General features: G+C 40.9%; 1 protein-coding gene across 1 annotated transcript in view; it reads right to left on the reverse strand.

The window, feature by feature from the left end:
- AMOTL1 (angiomotin like 1) overlaps positions 1 to 15,290 on the reverse strand; it is a 145,726-nt gene extending 130,436 nt beyond the window's left edge. Inside the window, exon 1 of the mRNA XM_008149181.3 lies at positions 15,073 to 15,290. The gene's annotated coding sequence lies outside the window, so the exon portion shown is untranslated. The remainder of the gene's footprint in view (positions 1 to 15,072) is intronic.
- Positions 15,291 to 15,541: the final 251 nt, after the last annotated feature.

A 15,541-nucleotide genomic window follows, 5' to 3' on the forward strand; every position in this document is an offset into this window, starting at 1 on the left:
AGATCCTATATAATAAAGAGGTAACATACAAATTAACCCTCATACCCTCACAAGATGGCTGCCTTTAACCAGGCCGGCAGGGGAGTTAGTGAGGGACGACCAAACAACTGAACAAGCAGGCTGCGTGGAGCGACCAGGCTGGCAAGGCGGGGGGCGGGGGGAGGGGGGGGGATTGTGAGCGGCGACCAGGTCGGCAGGGTGGTCAGTTGGGGGTGACCAGGCCAGCAGAGGAGGGCAGTTGGGGGCGACCAGGCCAGCGGAGGGGGGCAGGTAGGGGCAATCAGGCTGGCACGCAGAGGCAGTAAGGGGTGATCAGGCCAGCGGGGGCGGGGGGGGGGGAGAGTTAGGGGCAACCAGGCCGGCAGGCAGGTGAGCGATTAGGAGCTAGTGGTCCAGGATTGTGAGAGGGATCAGGCCTAAACTGGCAGTCAGACAATCCCTGAGGGGTCCCAGATTGGAGAGGGTATAGGCTGGGTTGAGGGGACCCCCCCCCCATGCACGAATTTTGTGCACTGGGCCTCTAGTGTATATATATATATATATATGTATATATATATATATATATATATATATATATATAAAAAATAAATATATATATATAAAATAAAATATAAATATATATATATATATATATATATTATATATATAAAATTAAAACTGGGTTCTCACCTGACTTGGGATCATTTCTTAACTTATGACCTTGGACAAATCACTTCATCTCCCAGCAGCTCAGTTTTTCTAGTGGGAGAAATAGGGCTCATAATATCCTTTATTCCATCCTTAACAGAGTTTTGTGAGTATCAAATGCAACAGAGAATCATCAAAACAGTGCACAATGCATAGCACTGTTATCATGTAGCAAATTTGCTTATAGATATCACCTGCTATACAGCATTGAATTGCAACTTGGAGTTGCTCAACTTGGGAGGTGACATAGCATGTGGGAGGCAGTATAAATGTGGTGGGTAACAGCAAGGACTTTGGGAACAGATCTAGATTTAAATCCCAGGTCCACCATTTCTTAGCAGTGATCTGTGAGCAAGGCATATAATGTTGAGCCTATCTATAATAGGGGATCATAATACACCCTTTTGTGGGGTTGTTGTAAGGATTAAATGCAAAGATCTGTAATATACCTAGTATAGACCCTGGCCAGTGATACAACTCAACAAATGGCAATAGCCATTGTTTTTATGATCCTCATTATTAACTCTTGAAGTAGACACACTTCTAGAAGTGAGAGTCCCATCTGCAAACGTCACTCCAGGGGGAAACAGGATGAACTGCGACCAGGCATTAGGAAGCAGCCATTTGTCCCCAAAGGAAAGCTGCTGGCTAGAGCACACTGCCCCAGAAAAGGGCCTGTGAAAAGTGGGTAAGAGTACAAACACCAAAACTGTGCAACATGCCAGTGCTAGAAAGGAAAGGGGGAAGCGAGGCGGACAGAACAACAGAGGCGAAGAGGCAGAGGAAAGTTCTGTAAGGACTTGCTGGGGCAGAGCCGAGAACAGGCTGCCTGCGTGTGGAATGTTGGGAAACCGCAGGAGAGGATTAAGTGGCTCTATCTGAGACAAGGAGCTGGGCTGCAGCCTATGAGGCAAAGAGACAAAGAGCCAGGATGAGATAAACGGCCACAGCTCCGATTGTGAACCAAGAATAGGATATTGACGTGGGTCCCACAGCAAAGGGCTGTTGTTCACACTCAGAGCTTACAGCCACACCTGTGCAGGGGGAGTACCAGTCCCCATCTAGCCCAGCTGCCCACTGGAAAGATAATATGAGCAACAGGAATCATTTTAAAATAGCCACATTTAGAAAAAGTAATACAGGTGAAAGTAATTTTAATAATGTATTTTATTTAATCCGCTATATCCAAAATAGTATTTTGATATGTAACCAATATAAAAATGAGTAATGAGAACGTTAGATTTTTTTCCTCACGCCAATGCTTTAAAATCCGGTGCGTACTTTCACTCACAGCACGTGGCATTTTGTAGTAGCCACACCTCAAGTGCTCATTCGCCACTTAGCACAGATCAAATCCCAAGAGAAAATGAATTCCATTCTCCTGACCTCCTAGGCCTGTGGTCGGCAAACTGCGGCTCGTGAGCCACATGCAGCTCTTTGGCCCCTTGAGTGTGGCTCTTCCACAAACTACCACGGCCTGGGCGAGTCTATTTTGAAGAAGTGGCATTAGAAGAAGTTTAAGTTTAAAAAATTTGGCTCTCAAAAGAAATGTCAATCGTTGTACTTTTGATATTTGGCTCTGTTGACTAATGAGTTTGCTGACCACTGTCCTAGGCTGCTGACACCTTTTGAAAGTCCAAATTCATAGAGCCAGAAAAGATCTCTGGAGATGTTCAGGGTGCAAGGGCCATCTATGCATTCCTGACAGGTTTTCCCTTAGGATTTTCCCTTGAATTTAGGCAGTTTCACATCCCATTGAGAACCATCCTCCAATTCAAGGGCTGACTTGGTGGTCCACTGGACAGGTTAATCGTGGTGGATGTACTATCCACTCTCAATACCCACGTCTTCCTTCTGCAGTCCTAAGGCAGCTTTATGCACCCACTCCTCCCTGAGACCTCTCTGGCCCAACTGACCAAGAGTGGGAGCATGACTCCCTGAACCATTCCATCCACTGACATAGTCACCTGGTGTGGAAACTCCCACCCAACCAGGGACAGACCCTGTGGACCAGCTGGGCCAATCAGGTCCTCTGTCAGGAGTACGGAGGCAGAATCCGTCCGCTGATGGGGAGAAGCATGGGAAGAAGACACACAAGGAGCAGAACGAGCAATCCTCAGCCTTCTTCAGGTTCCTCTTCAGTCTGTTTTCCAGATCAGCCTTCCAAAAGCCACTTTATTTGAACAGAGCAAGCCTCCAGCTGAAAGACTTTTGAAAGCCTCCTGTGGGAAGGTCTCTAAATAGCCCTGGTTCCCGGAGCTCAGTTGGAACCTTTCAGGACCAACCACAATGTGGGCTCCGGAGGAACAGCTGTTTTGCTGTTTCTGGTTTTCCATGAGATTCCTGTATCTCTTGTGGTCATGACCAGATCATAAGAATCCCTTGTGTTCTGAGGGAGCCTTGCCTCTCAACACAAAGGCCCACCACAGAGATGGAAGCTTTCACACACTTTTGAGCAAAGGTCTTTTCCACCTCTCCCCTCCGGACTCTGTTTACATTCAGTCCCATGCCAACAGTGAGCCCGGCAGAGGAGTGATGGATCACTTTGGGTTGCATTCCTAAGTAATTATTCTGAAAAGACCTCATCACAGTGGCCTTCTGGGGACTCTTTGAAGCCTCACATCATCGACAGCAGTGGTTCTCAGTGTGACTGCACATTAGAGCCACCTGGGCACTTTCAAAACATGCCAGTGCCCAGGCCCCCTCCCAGACACTGAAATCACAATCTCTAGGGCAGGGCCCTGGCCATCTGCATGTCTTAAGAACTCCCCAAGCAATCCTAGTGAGCAACCACAATAGGAATTGCAAACGTGATTTACAACTGATATACAGAATATGCCCTTATTATAGGCTTGGGTTTCTAGCAGAAAAATTACATACTATACACACACACACACACACACACACACACACACACACACACACTTCTAATCACAGAGAGAAAGGGCTGGAAGAAATAGCAAACTTTTAATACAACTAGGGAAAGAGGAGCAATTTCAAGCCTGGGAGTATGATAAGGCTTTGAAGGAAATATTTAATATCATATCCTTTATGTGTGTGTTGTTTTTTTTTTTTTACCATTTTACAATGCATATTTATTATTGTAATTTTTTTAAATAAAAAGAAGAAAGTTTTCTCACTTTTAATTTGTGCTTCTATATTTGGAAGTTCATTTTCTTTTGTTATGTTTATAGGCCATTTGTATTCCTTCTGAACAGGCTATTCATGTGCTTGGCCCATTTCTACTTAATTTTATTTTTCTTGTTGAATGTACTACTTAAAGTTTAAGAAAACATATTTTGCTATGTTATATACACTATGTAAATTATCTTTTCCATACATCATTTGTATTTTGATTTCATTTATACTGTTTTCATCAATATTTCATGTAATTGTATGTATCAATCTTTTTCTGTATAGTTTCTGAGTTTAGTGTCATGCTTGAGAAGGTCTTTTCTATTTTAAGACTATTAAATAATTTACCCATTTAAAATTATTTTTACTGTACAACTAGTGACCTGGTGCACAGATTCATGCACACTGAAAGGAAATTAGTTAGAAGAAAGATTCGTGTGGTAATTACATTACTGCAAAAAAAAAAAACCCTGTCAAATAGTATATATAATATAGTATTAAAAAATTAAAATACAAAATATTTTAATATTGCTATTCGCCCTTTCTCTATAATAGAAGTGTCAGAGATGAAATAAAATTAGTAAAATATATATGAAAATAATATATAAATTGATTAATAAATAAACAATATTCTGTCAACGACATCGCTTTCTTTCGGCTTCAGAGGTACATTGTTCAATAGTTGGTCTTCAGACATATTATGGCATCGCATGCGATTAGTGCCAATGAGAGCTTTATATTATATCACATGCGCGAGTCAACATTAATTTTTAAATTGCCAGTGTGCGTCATATGTACTGGCCGGCCATCGGTCGGTCAGTCGGACAATCGGACAGATGTATGGTCGGTCACTTAGCCTTTTATATAGAGAGATATTGATGTTTTTTTATCAATCTGAAATTTATTAGAGATAGGGATCCAGCTTAATTTTCCTTTCTAAGTGGCAGTCTTCTCCCAATACCACTAGGTTTAAATGCTACATTGCCATGCTTGTTGGCTCTATTTCTGGATTCTTTATGCTCCTCTATTGATGTCTCTAATTTTGCAACAATATTTTAATTATTGTATATTGGAACAGCTCGAATATCTAGTATGGCTAAGCTTCCTTTCCTACATTTCTTCTCTCCCTTCCCCCCAATTTTTTTTCTGGCTTAGTCTCATTTTTTAATTTTAAAAGTTTGATAAGGGACAAGATATTATAGACTCTTTTCTCTTCACCCATCTCCTCTAAATTTAACTAAATACCCTGGACATAACTCAACAGACTATCATAAAAGGAGCCTAGAAGATGGAAAACAGAAGGCTGACTGGTTAGGGACCTCAGAACTCGAGAAACCATTGGTGATTTTCCCAGGGAGGCCTACAACCCAAAACAACAGGCATTAAAAAAAAAAAAAAAAAGCAAGAAAAGCCTCTTTTCTTTGATCTCTGTGATCAAAGGACAGGGAAAGGATGCACCCAGCAGAGACCTAGAGGGAAGATACATCCCCTGACCTCCAGGTAGGCAGTAACAGGACCAAGAGACTAATCTACAGCTGCAATTGAGTAGAGCTAACTCATTCCCCACCCTACAGCAGGATCCCCACCACATGCCGAGAACAGCAGTGGTCCACATCTTCATCAGCATCAGTGGGGTCTCTGTCCCACACCTGAGACAGCATCAGAGAGCCTGAGTGGGATCCATCTCCTGCCCCACACCCACCAAGCAGCCCAGAGGCACTTGCAGTAATAATGCAGGAGCCCAAATAGAATCAGAAGAACAAGATAACCCATGTTACTATTGTAAGAGCTCTGACAACCAACTGTCATTGGAACTAGAGCTTACAAAAGTAGGCAAGGACCTACACTCTAAGTCTAAAGAGGGTGACTACCTACAAAAATAAAATATTTAAATAGGATCAAGAGTCTCCTATCGTAACATCAAAATTTCCCAAAGTACATTTGGAAATCACTCAACATACCAAGAACCAGGAAAAATACAACTTGAATGAGAGAAGACAACCAATGCTATGCTAAGATAAATCAGAGGCTGCAATTACTTGACAAGGATTTTAAAGCAGCCATTATAAATGGGCTTTAGCAAACAATTATGGATTCTCTTGAAACTAATGTAAAAATATAATATCTCAGTAAAAAAAAAAGAAGTTATGAAAAAGGACCAAATGAAAAATGTAAATTTGGACAATAGCAAAAATGAATTTAAAAAAACCTCACTAGATAGGAAGGAAATAAAAAATGTAACAGTAAAAATAAATGAAAACTTAAAACAGGAACACAATAGAGAAAATCAGTGAAATAAACAGCTGGTTGTTACAGGAAAAGAAATAAGTAAGATCAAGAAAACTCTAGTTAGACTGATAAGGATAAAATGAAAGAAGACATAAATTACCAACATCAGGAATGAAACTGGAGGTATTGCTACAGATCCTGTAGCCATTAAAAGGATAATAACAAAATCTATGGACAACTTTATCATCTTAAACTCAACAACCTCAAAATATAGCTTAATGCCTTGAAACCATAAGGCATGAAAACTCAACCAAACTAAAATTGATAATCTGAATAGTCTACAATTATTAAAGAGTTTGAATTTATAATTTAAAAGTTCCTGGAAAAAAAAATCTCTTGATCCAAATGATTTCACTGGAGAATTTTACCAAGTATTTAAAGAAGAATTAACACCAATTTTACACAATCTCTTCCAAAATATAGATGAGAAGGAATCACTTTGTATCTCATTTTATGAGGCCAGTATTTCCTTGATATAAAAAATAAAAGACAATACAAAAAGGGAAAACTACAAATCAATAACTCATGAAATGAGATACAAATATTTCCAATAAAATATCAATAAATTGAATCCAGTAGTTCTTTATAAAACATCCATGACGAAGTGGAATTTATTCTAGATATGCAAAGCTTGTTCAATATTTAAAAATCATTCAATTCTAGAGATGAAAAATAATATGATCATATCAATTCTTGCAGAAAAAAAAATTGAACAAAATCCAATTCTCATTCATGACAAAAATTTTCAACAAACTAAGTATAGAAACTTACTCAACTTGATTGAGAACATCTACAAAAAAATCTACAGTTAACACCTTATCTATAAAAATAAAAGCGTAATATGCTGATTAGACTGGACAACCTTCCGGACGAAGCCTGGGCTGCGAGGGAAGCCGGTGCCAGCAGCCAGGGGAAGGAAGGCCTACTCTTGCATGAATTTTGTGCATCGGGCTTCTAGTTTAATGATAAAAGACTGAATGCTTTTCCTCTAAGACTAGGAACAAGGCAAGGGTGTGTGTTCTCATCACTCTGCCTCAACATAGTTTTGAAAATTCTAGCCAGCACAATAAGGCAAGAAAAGGAAATTAAAGACAAACAAAGTAGAAAGTGAAAATTAAAATTATCTCTATTTTCACATGACAGGATGGTCTATATAGAAAATCCCAATGAATCTACAAGAAAACTAGAACTAATAGATGAATTCAGCACAATTACAGGATTTAATATCAATAAACAAATCATTAATTCTATTTCGGGGAGATATTGGTCAAAGCGTACAAACTTTCAGCTACAAGATGAATAAATTCTAGAGACCTAAATTCTGTAGCCTGTGACTACAGTTAATAATAATGTATTATATACCTGAAATTTGCTAAAAGAGTAAGATCTTCGGTAAGCTCTCTCAAATGTTCTCAGCACACAAATACACATACACATAGTAACTATGTGAGCTGATGGATATGTTAATTAGCTTGATTATGATAATCACTTTATAATGCATATGTATATCAAACAGCATGCTGTACACTTTAAATATACACAATGCTTATTTCTCAATCAGACCTTAACAAAGCTGGGTAGTAAATAATAGAAAAAAATAACTGTATTTTTATATACTAAATTTATATATGAAAAATGAAATTTAACAAAGCAATACCATTTTCAATTGTTCCAAATAAAATACTTAACTATAAATCTAACAAAATACGTGCAGGACCTTCATGCTGAACATCACAAAATGCTGATGAAAGAAATGAAAGAAAACCTGAATAATGGCAGAAATTTCTCATATTTGAGGACTAGAAGACGCTACATATAGCAAAGATGTCATCTCTTCAAATTAAACTACTGTTTAATGAAAGGGCAGAGCAGGACAGCACAAAATGTACTGTACCCTCCACCCTGTGTAACTATGTATATAATTCCTTTTTCTTAGAAACCGCGAGAATGTAACAATTGCATGAACCTGCCAATAGGAATGTAGAGAGGTGGACTCAGTCCACCTTAAGCAAGCTGCCCAGTGTGCCTTTGTGTAACTGGACCCCTCACCTTACCCCTGACCAATCATAAACACTCTCCCTGCCCACTGCTTGAGACCCCCTTAAAGCCTTTGTGTTGGCGAGAGAAGCTCTCTTGGTCCCCGGTGAGCGCTGGAGATGAGAGCTCGTGCTAGCACGAATAAAGGTTCTCTTGCAGTTACAGCGGGTCTTGGCTCCTTCCTGGGGGGTTTTTGGGGATTCTGAACACTGGGCATTACATTTAACAGGATTCCTATCAAAATCCCAGCAAGGTTTTTGTAGGCAAAGACAAGCATTTTATAACATTTATATGGACAGTGAAAGGCCTGAGGGTAGCCAAAGCAATTTTGAGGAAGAACACCAACATGAGAGGAATTCACTCTGCCTGCCGGGTGGTTTATTATGTGGCTTCTATATAGCATATAGAGTAATCTAGATGGTGTGCTATTGTCAGAAGTATAGGCACATGGGTTAATGGAATAGAATGGAAAACCCAGAGGTAGAGCCATATAAATATACTCAATTTATTTTTGACGGAGCTTCAAAACCAATTCAATGAAGAAGAGCTAGCCTTTTTATCAAACAGTGCTAGAGCAAATGGAAATACAAAGGCTAGAAAATGAACTTCAACCTAAACCTGACACCTCACATAATAATGATCTCAAATGGATTACAGATTTAAATGTAAAACCATAGAGTTCTTAGAAAAAATAAAAGAACAATCCATAAAAGGGAAAACTGATAAATTGGACTTCATCAAAATTTAAAACTTTTGCTCTGTGAAAGATCCTATTAGAGGATGAAGTAAAAATTTACAGAGTGGGAGAAAATATTTGTAAACTACACATCTGAAAAAGGATGTGTATCTAGAATATATAAAGAACTAGCAAAACTCAACCATAAAAAACAGACTATCCAATTAGAAAATGGGCAAAATACATTAACAAACATTTCACTAAAGAAGATATATAGAGGGTGAATAAATATATGAAAAATGACCAATACCAGAAACCATTAGGGAAATGCAAATTAAAAATCACAAGATATCACCTCCCAGCTACCAGAATGGCTAAATAAAAAAATAGTGATGACATCAAACTGTGGCAAGGATGCAGAGAAACTCTGTCACTCATGTATTGCAAAAGGTAATGACCACTCTGGAAAAACAGTTTGGCACTTCCTTTTAAAACTCGGGCATTTATCCCAGAGAAATGACAATTTATGTTCCTGAAGAAATTTGCATACAGATACATGCTCAAGCAGCTTTATTTGTGATAGCCCCTCTTCTCCAGTGGGTAAATGGGCGAATAATTAAACAAACTGTGGTACATCCATTACCTGTGGAATACTACTCAGCAATAAAAAAGAACCAACTATTGATACATACTTGGATGGATCTCAAAAAATTAGGCTGTGAAAAAAGTAGATCTCATGCATGTAAATACTGTATGACTCCATTTGTAAACATTCATGAAATAAAATTATATAGATGGACAACAGATTAATGACTTCAAAAGATTAAGGAAGGGAGTGGATACAAAGGGATAGTAAAGAGAGCCTTGTAGTATTCATATCGTTTAGTACCTTGATTGTGCGGATAGTTCAATGAAGTTAACATGATAGAAATTTCATTCAATTATACACATAGACACAAATCAGTACCCGAATCAGTTTTTCTTTAGTCAGAAAGTTTGCATTATTCTTTGTTTAAAATATCCATATGACTAGACCAACCACAAATTTAATGAGACAAGTGTACCTAATGTCAGTTCATAGACTGAAGTTTCAGTAACTCTGCGCAAAATATAAATAAAGTCGGAGAACGTAACACATTTTTCTCTCAAGAATTCTGTTACCCTTCCCCTTGACTACCTTACCAAAGTGATGGCATGTGTAAACAGAGGAACCTTACATTTCTGGACCTCCCTGGGTAAAGTCACCCAACTTTAATTTCTCCTTAAGTAGAATTTTAAAAAATAGTAATAATAGTTAATAAACTACTCAACTACCTGCTACACAGTAGAAGGTGAGAAGAGGACTTACAAGAAATTGGAAAATATGGTCTTAGTTCATATTGTTTAAGATATAGGGGATTTACAGCATGGAGGGACCTGGAGAGTATTATGCTAAGCAAAATAAGCCAGTCAGAGAAAGTATCATAGGATCTCACTCATATGTGGAATCTAATGAACAAAATAAACTGATGAACAAAATAGATCCAGAGGCACAGAAGCAGGGAACAGACTGATAAATCTCAGAGGGAAGGCGAGGGGGAGGGGAGTGGTGGTACAGAGAGAGATTAACTAAAGAATTTATATTTATATGCATTTATGCATAACCCATGGACACAGACAATAGTGCGGTGAAGGCCTGGGGGATAGGTGCAGGGTGGAGGGGGTCAATGGGGAAAAAAGGAGACATCTGTAATACTTTCAACAATAAAGATAATTAAAATTAATTAATTAATTAAGCTACAAAAAAGATATAGGGAAAATAATGCATAATTATGCTTTTTAAGCACTTGAATATATGTTTGGAAGACAACAAGAAAAAAATGACAGTAGAATAAGTATTCACATATAGATATTTGGTTTGATTTGAATATTAATTGAACACATCTTGGGCACCTATAGTGTGACTGATTGGAGCTCTAGGCTTGCCAGGGAGCCTGTGGCTTTGGAATTTGTGGCAACAGTACCATCAGTGTGACACCAACACTCTCACTACTGCTACTGGTAACTGCTATTCATTCAGCGCGGTGTGATAGACACTGTGCTAAGCACTCACAAATATCATCTCATTTCATCTTCACGAGAACTTTGTGAGATGGCATTATTATCCAGATTTTGAAGTTGAAGAAAATGAGAAGAGAGATGTCTAGATACTTTCCAAGGTCGGCCAACTAGAAAATGTCAGAATCCAGACTGCAGTCTGATTTCTAAATTCAGGCTCTAACCACTATTCCATGCGTCTTTCCTAAAGCTTGTTTTAAATCCTCCTGTTTGCTGCTCTCTTACAGAGGGTCTCACTAGCTTTCCACCAGACCTCAGGGCTCTGGACATTTTTTATATTTTTTTCTGCTCTGCCTGCTTTCCCCGACAAATTCCATGTGGAGGACGGAGCAGCATTGGAAGGGCAGGTAAGGGAGATCTTCCTGCAGAGCTTAGTGTGAATAGTTAGGATAAGTGATGGGAGATGATGAGAGAAAAGTGTGTGTGTGTGTGTGTGTGTGTGTGTGTGTGTGTGTGTGTGTGTGTGTATCCCCCCACACACACTGATTTAGTTATAAGAATAAAGCTAGTTAGTAAAGTAATCGAGCCTCTTTATCAGGTTTTTAAAACGATAAGATTTCCTTCGTTAGTGGTCTAAGGCCTGAGAATATTCAAGGACAAAGGACTCTGGACAGATTCCTCTACTCCTCCGCACCCCCTGGGGGCTTGATCGAGGCTTGCCTCAGAGTAAGCAAGACTACCACTTCCTTCCAGTTATCTATTGTTGTGAAATGAACCACCTCCAAAAGATAGCACACATTGCACACTGTTATCTCCCAGACTGTGGGCTGCCTGGGCTGAGCCGAGCAGGTCTTACTCAGGGGCTCTCACACAGTTGAGGTCAGTGGCTGAGTCTGGAGTCATTGGAAGGCTTTCTCCCTGGAGCCTAAATCTGAATGGCTGGAAAGCCGGGGGCAGCCAGGGCTTCTCTGCTTGGAGCCTCCCCACACAGCTAGCGTGGGGTTCCTCACAGCATGGGGTTCCTCACAGCGTGGTGGTCTCAGGGTAATTAGTGGTCGTGCACTGGAGCTGGCTTGTACCAACTTGTCAGAGCTGATTCTGCGTGTTTCTTTCCAACCCTACATTCAGTGCTGTCACTTTGGGAGCTGAAAATCGGCCATAGTGAAAGGGAGTATTTTTACCATGAAAAGGAACAAACCCTGCAAATCAGGGTTTTTCTCTTCTCTCCCCACCCCCTACCCCCAGAGAGCCAGGTTGCCAGCACATGAATTTATATGGTGGTTGGCTCCCAGCCCAGAATGAGTGAGCCAAGAAACCCAAGAGGAAGCAACAAAGCTTAGAACCTAGCCATGGGCGTCCCCAAATGTCACTTTCTTCTTATTCCGTTGGTCAAACAAGTCCCTATTTCAAGAGAAGGAGAGCCATCATCCATGTCCCATGGAAAAGTAGCAAAGAAATGGTGTAACATAGAACCTGGTACAGAGTAGGCACTCAATAAATACTTGGTGAATGAATGAATGAATGAATGAATGAATGAGTAAAGTCACTTAAACACTAATCCATATGTCCTTAAATGACTTTTAAGTATTAAGCTTTCTGGGAAGTTTTATTTCAACATCAGAGAGGACAATGAATTTTAAGTCCTCAAAAACCCTAAATCTAAAATTTCCTTGATATAGATCTACTTCCCCTCTGCCTGCAGGTATTCACAAATCTGTATATTTGAGCCCTCCCTGCTTATCTACTCGACTGGTGCTGTACACATGACAATTGCAGAATGCTTATTTTATAGATGTTTTTATACTATTTATATTTGCTTTACTTTCCTAAGTAAATGGCAAATTCCTTAAGAGAGTTCTCCTGTGTTTCATTGCCACTCCTCCTTCCTACCATGCTGAAAACAGGTAATTATACATGTACATACACATGAATGCTTACAAGATATATGATGGTTAGAGATTATAAGCCTTAAAAGGGAAGGAAAGAAGGAAAGGAAGTAAAATTTCTTAATTGCTATGTTTCAGAGCCTTCCCTAAATGTTCTAATTTAACCCTTATGTTTGCCCAGTGAAGTAGGCATTATTGTTTACCCCTCACAGGTCAGGTAAACGTGTCTCAAGAAGGTTCAGCAGTCTGGTCAAGGCTACGTAGAAGTGGAGGAGCTGGGATTCAAATGCAGACCCGCATGGCTCCAAGGCCCGAGCTTTATGCACCCACCCTCACCTACCCCCATTCTCTCTGCCTCCCTCCTTGAAGGATCTACAAGAGTCATAAAAATGCTGATGTTTCTAAATCCCAAGAGGGGAACAGGTGTTTAAAGTTCTTCTCTTGTTTTTTTAAAAAAATGTCCTTTCCAAGCTTGGGAAAATAAGAAGTTTAAAATATGTCGGGAAGGAAGTGAGCCTGGTAGCAGGGAGGTCAGCTAAAAGGTTATTGCAATAACTAAGGCAAAGAGCATTAGTGGGTTGGACCAAGGTGGTGGTCGTGGAGTGGAGCGATGTGAAAAATTTTGAGGAATATTAAGAAGACAGAATCCCCAGACTAGTGAATGATTCGTTTGTGCAGGTGCTGATCACTCACTGTAGAATCATCTGGCTGCACCAGGATGGTAAGGCTGAAGAGAGGAAGCCTGTGTGGGAGGTTTCCGTAATCCTGGAAGATGATAAGGACTTGTTAAACTAAGGAAATAGCCATGGAACTGAAAGAATGCATGAATTTGAGAGATAATATGGAGGCAGAATCTGTTGGATGTGTTGTCAAACTGGATGTGGGAATGTGAGGACAAAGAAGAGGTCAAGGGTGAAGTCCAGAAATCTGTTATGGACAACCAGATGCTTTTCACTGAGCTAGGGACACAAAAGGGGGAGCAGATTTCAGGTAAGGATAAACTCTGGATGCGCCAAGAGGAGGTGAACGTGTCGGCAGGCGCTGGCAGCCAGTATGCAATTGCATTTATAACAAAACATCCATATCTTATCTAACGAGATTCTTGCTCCCTTCAGAGGTTAAAAATGAACATACCACCCGGCCAGTGTGGCTCAATGGGTGAGCATCAACCTATAACCAGGAGGTCATGGTTCAATTCCCGGTCAGGCCACATGCTCAGGTTGCGGGTTTAGTCCCTGGTGGGGGGCATGCGGGAAGTAGCTGATTGATGATTCTCTCTCATAATTGATGTTTCTAACTCTCTCTCCATCTCCCTTCCTCTCTAAAATCAATATATGTGTGTGTGTGTGTGTGTGTGTGTGTGTGTGTGTGTGTATTTATATTTAAAAAGGAACATACCAAATACTATGTATAGTAGGATTGTGTGTCAGGTAATAAAAGGCTTTTGCAATTCTCAATGTTTTCACTTCACGGTGGTTCAACTCTCTCCAAAAGCCATTTATCACCCTGTAGGCGCCTCCGCCATAACCAAGATGTCTTTATTGAGCCTCCAAAGCTAATAAGAGATGTCTGATTCAATCAGGGACAGTGACTCATGTAACCCATTGAAAGTGTTGCGGGGAGATTTTAGTGGTTCCTCAGGCCACAGGTCCGCCTGCACATAAACACACACACACACACACACACACACACACACACACACACACACCCCAAAACTCATGCTCGTTTTCTTAGAAGCTAAGACAGGCGCAAAGACGTGTTTGCACCCTTCTGCCCCCCACAGCAGGACAGCCATTGTTTACACAGGTGCCTGCATGTCAGGGCAGGAAGCGGGGCCCCTTTGTCTCCTCCACTCTGAGGAAGATGGAAGCATTCACGTCAGTGAGTGAGCAAATAAAGGCTCTTGGGAGAGCTGCTGCCTTCCCGCGCATCAGCTTTTGTCCTGAGATCCTACAAGAGTTCTACCGAAACACAAAGCCAGTCCTTAGGAAGGCAAAGGGGGTAAGAGTCCCGACCCAAAGGAAACCACCTGTAGGCGCTTCACCGATGTGCCTGTTACACAACTCTCGGCACAGGCACCGAAACCAAGCTCGGATTAGAGCTCCCTGCCCACGGTGAGCACCCGCCACTTTCGCACCCAGCTGCGTGGGGTGCTCCTCATCCAGCCCAGGGCCCGCCGGCCCCCCAGGTGATACCAGATGCCTGGGAACCCACTGGCCCCCTCACCCAATCCAGAGTCCCTGGACCTGACTCCACCTTTACCCAGAGACGCCCTAAAAATAAAGCCTTCTTGGGTGAAAACCCACGAAATCAGAGCTTGCTTACCTGAGAGGAGGTCCTGGTGGCCGGCAGCAGAGAAAAGCAAGTCCTCGCGGAAGTGACAGGGACTCACAGGACGAATCTGTCGGTTTCAAAAGAAGAAAGGTGACTTCATCCCCGGTGCCCTGGAGTTGAAAAGAGCAACAAGTGCTCCCTGGCTGAGCCAACTCTGCCTCATCGGCGATGACTCCATCCAAATGATGCAGCCGCTGCCCAGACACGCTCACACCCCAGAAGGTAAATCTCTGGAATCTGACTAGCCCTGTTTTCAAAGAGCTTCAGAAAGTCCTGAAGCACCAATCGCCTTACCCAGCACCAGGGGTAGAAAAAACAAACACTATTTCCCTCTCCCAAGAATCTCATTGTCTGGAAAACAGCTCCTAGGAAAGGAAAACAGGTATTTAAATTCCTGAGGGGTAAACATTTTGCAGGAAGGAGGGTAGAGAAAAGAAGTAAATATATTTCAGTCAGGATG

Source organism: Eptesicus fuscus, chromosome 13, assembly GCF_027574615.1.
Source record: "Eptesicus fuscus isolate TK198812 chromosome 13, DD_ASM_mEF_20220401, whole genome shotgun sequence".
Taxonomy (NCBI): Eukaryota; Metazoa; Chordata; class Mammalia; order Chiroptera; family Vespertilionidae; genus Eptesicus; species Eptesicus fuscus.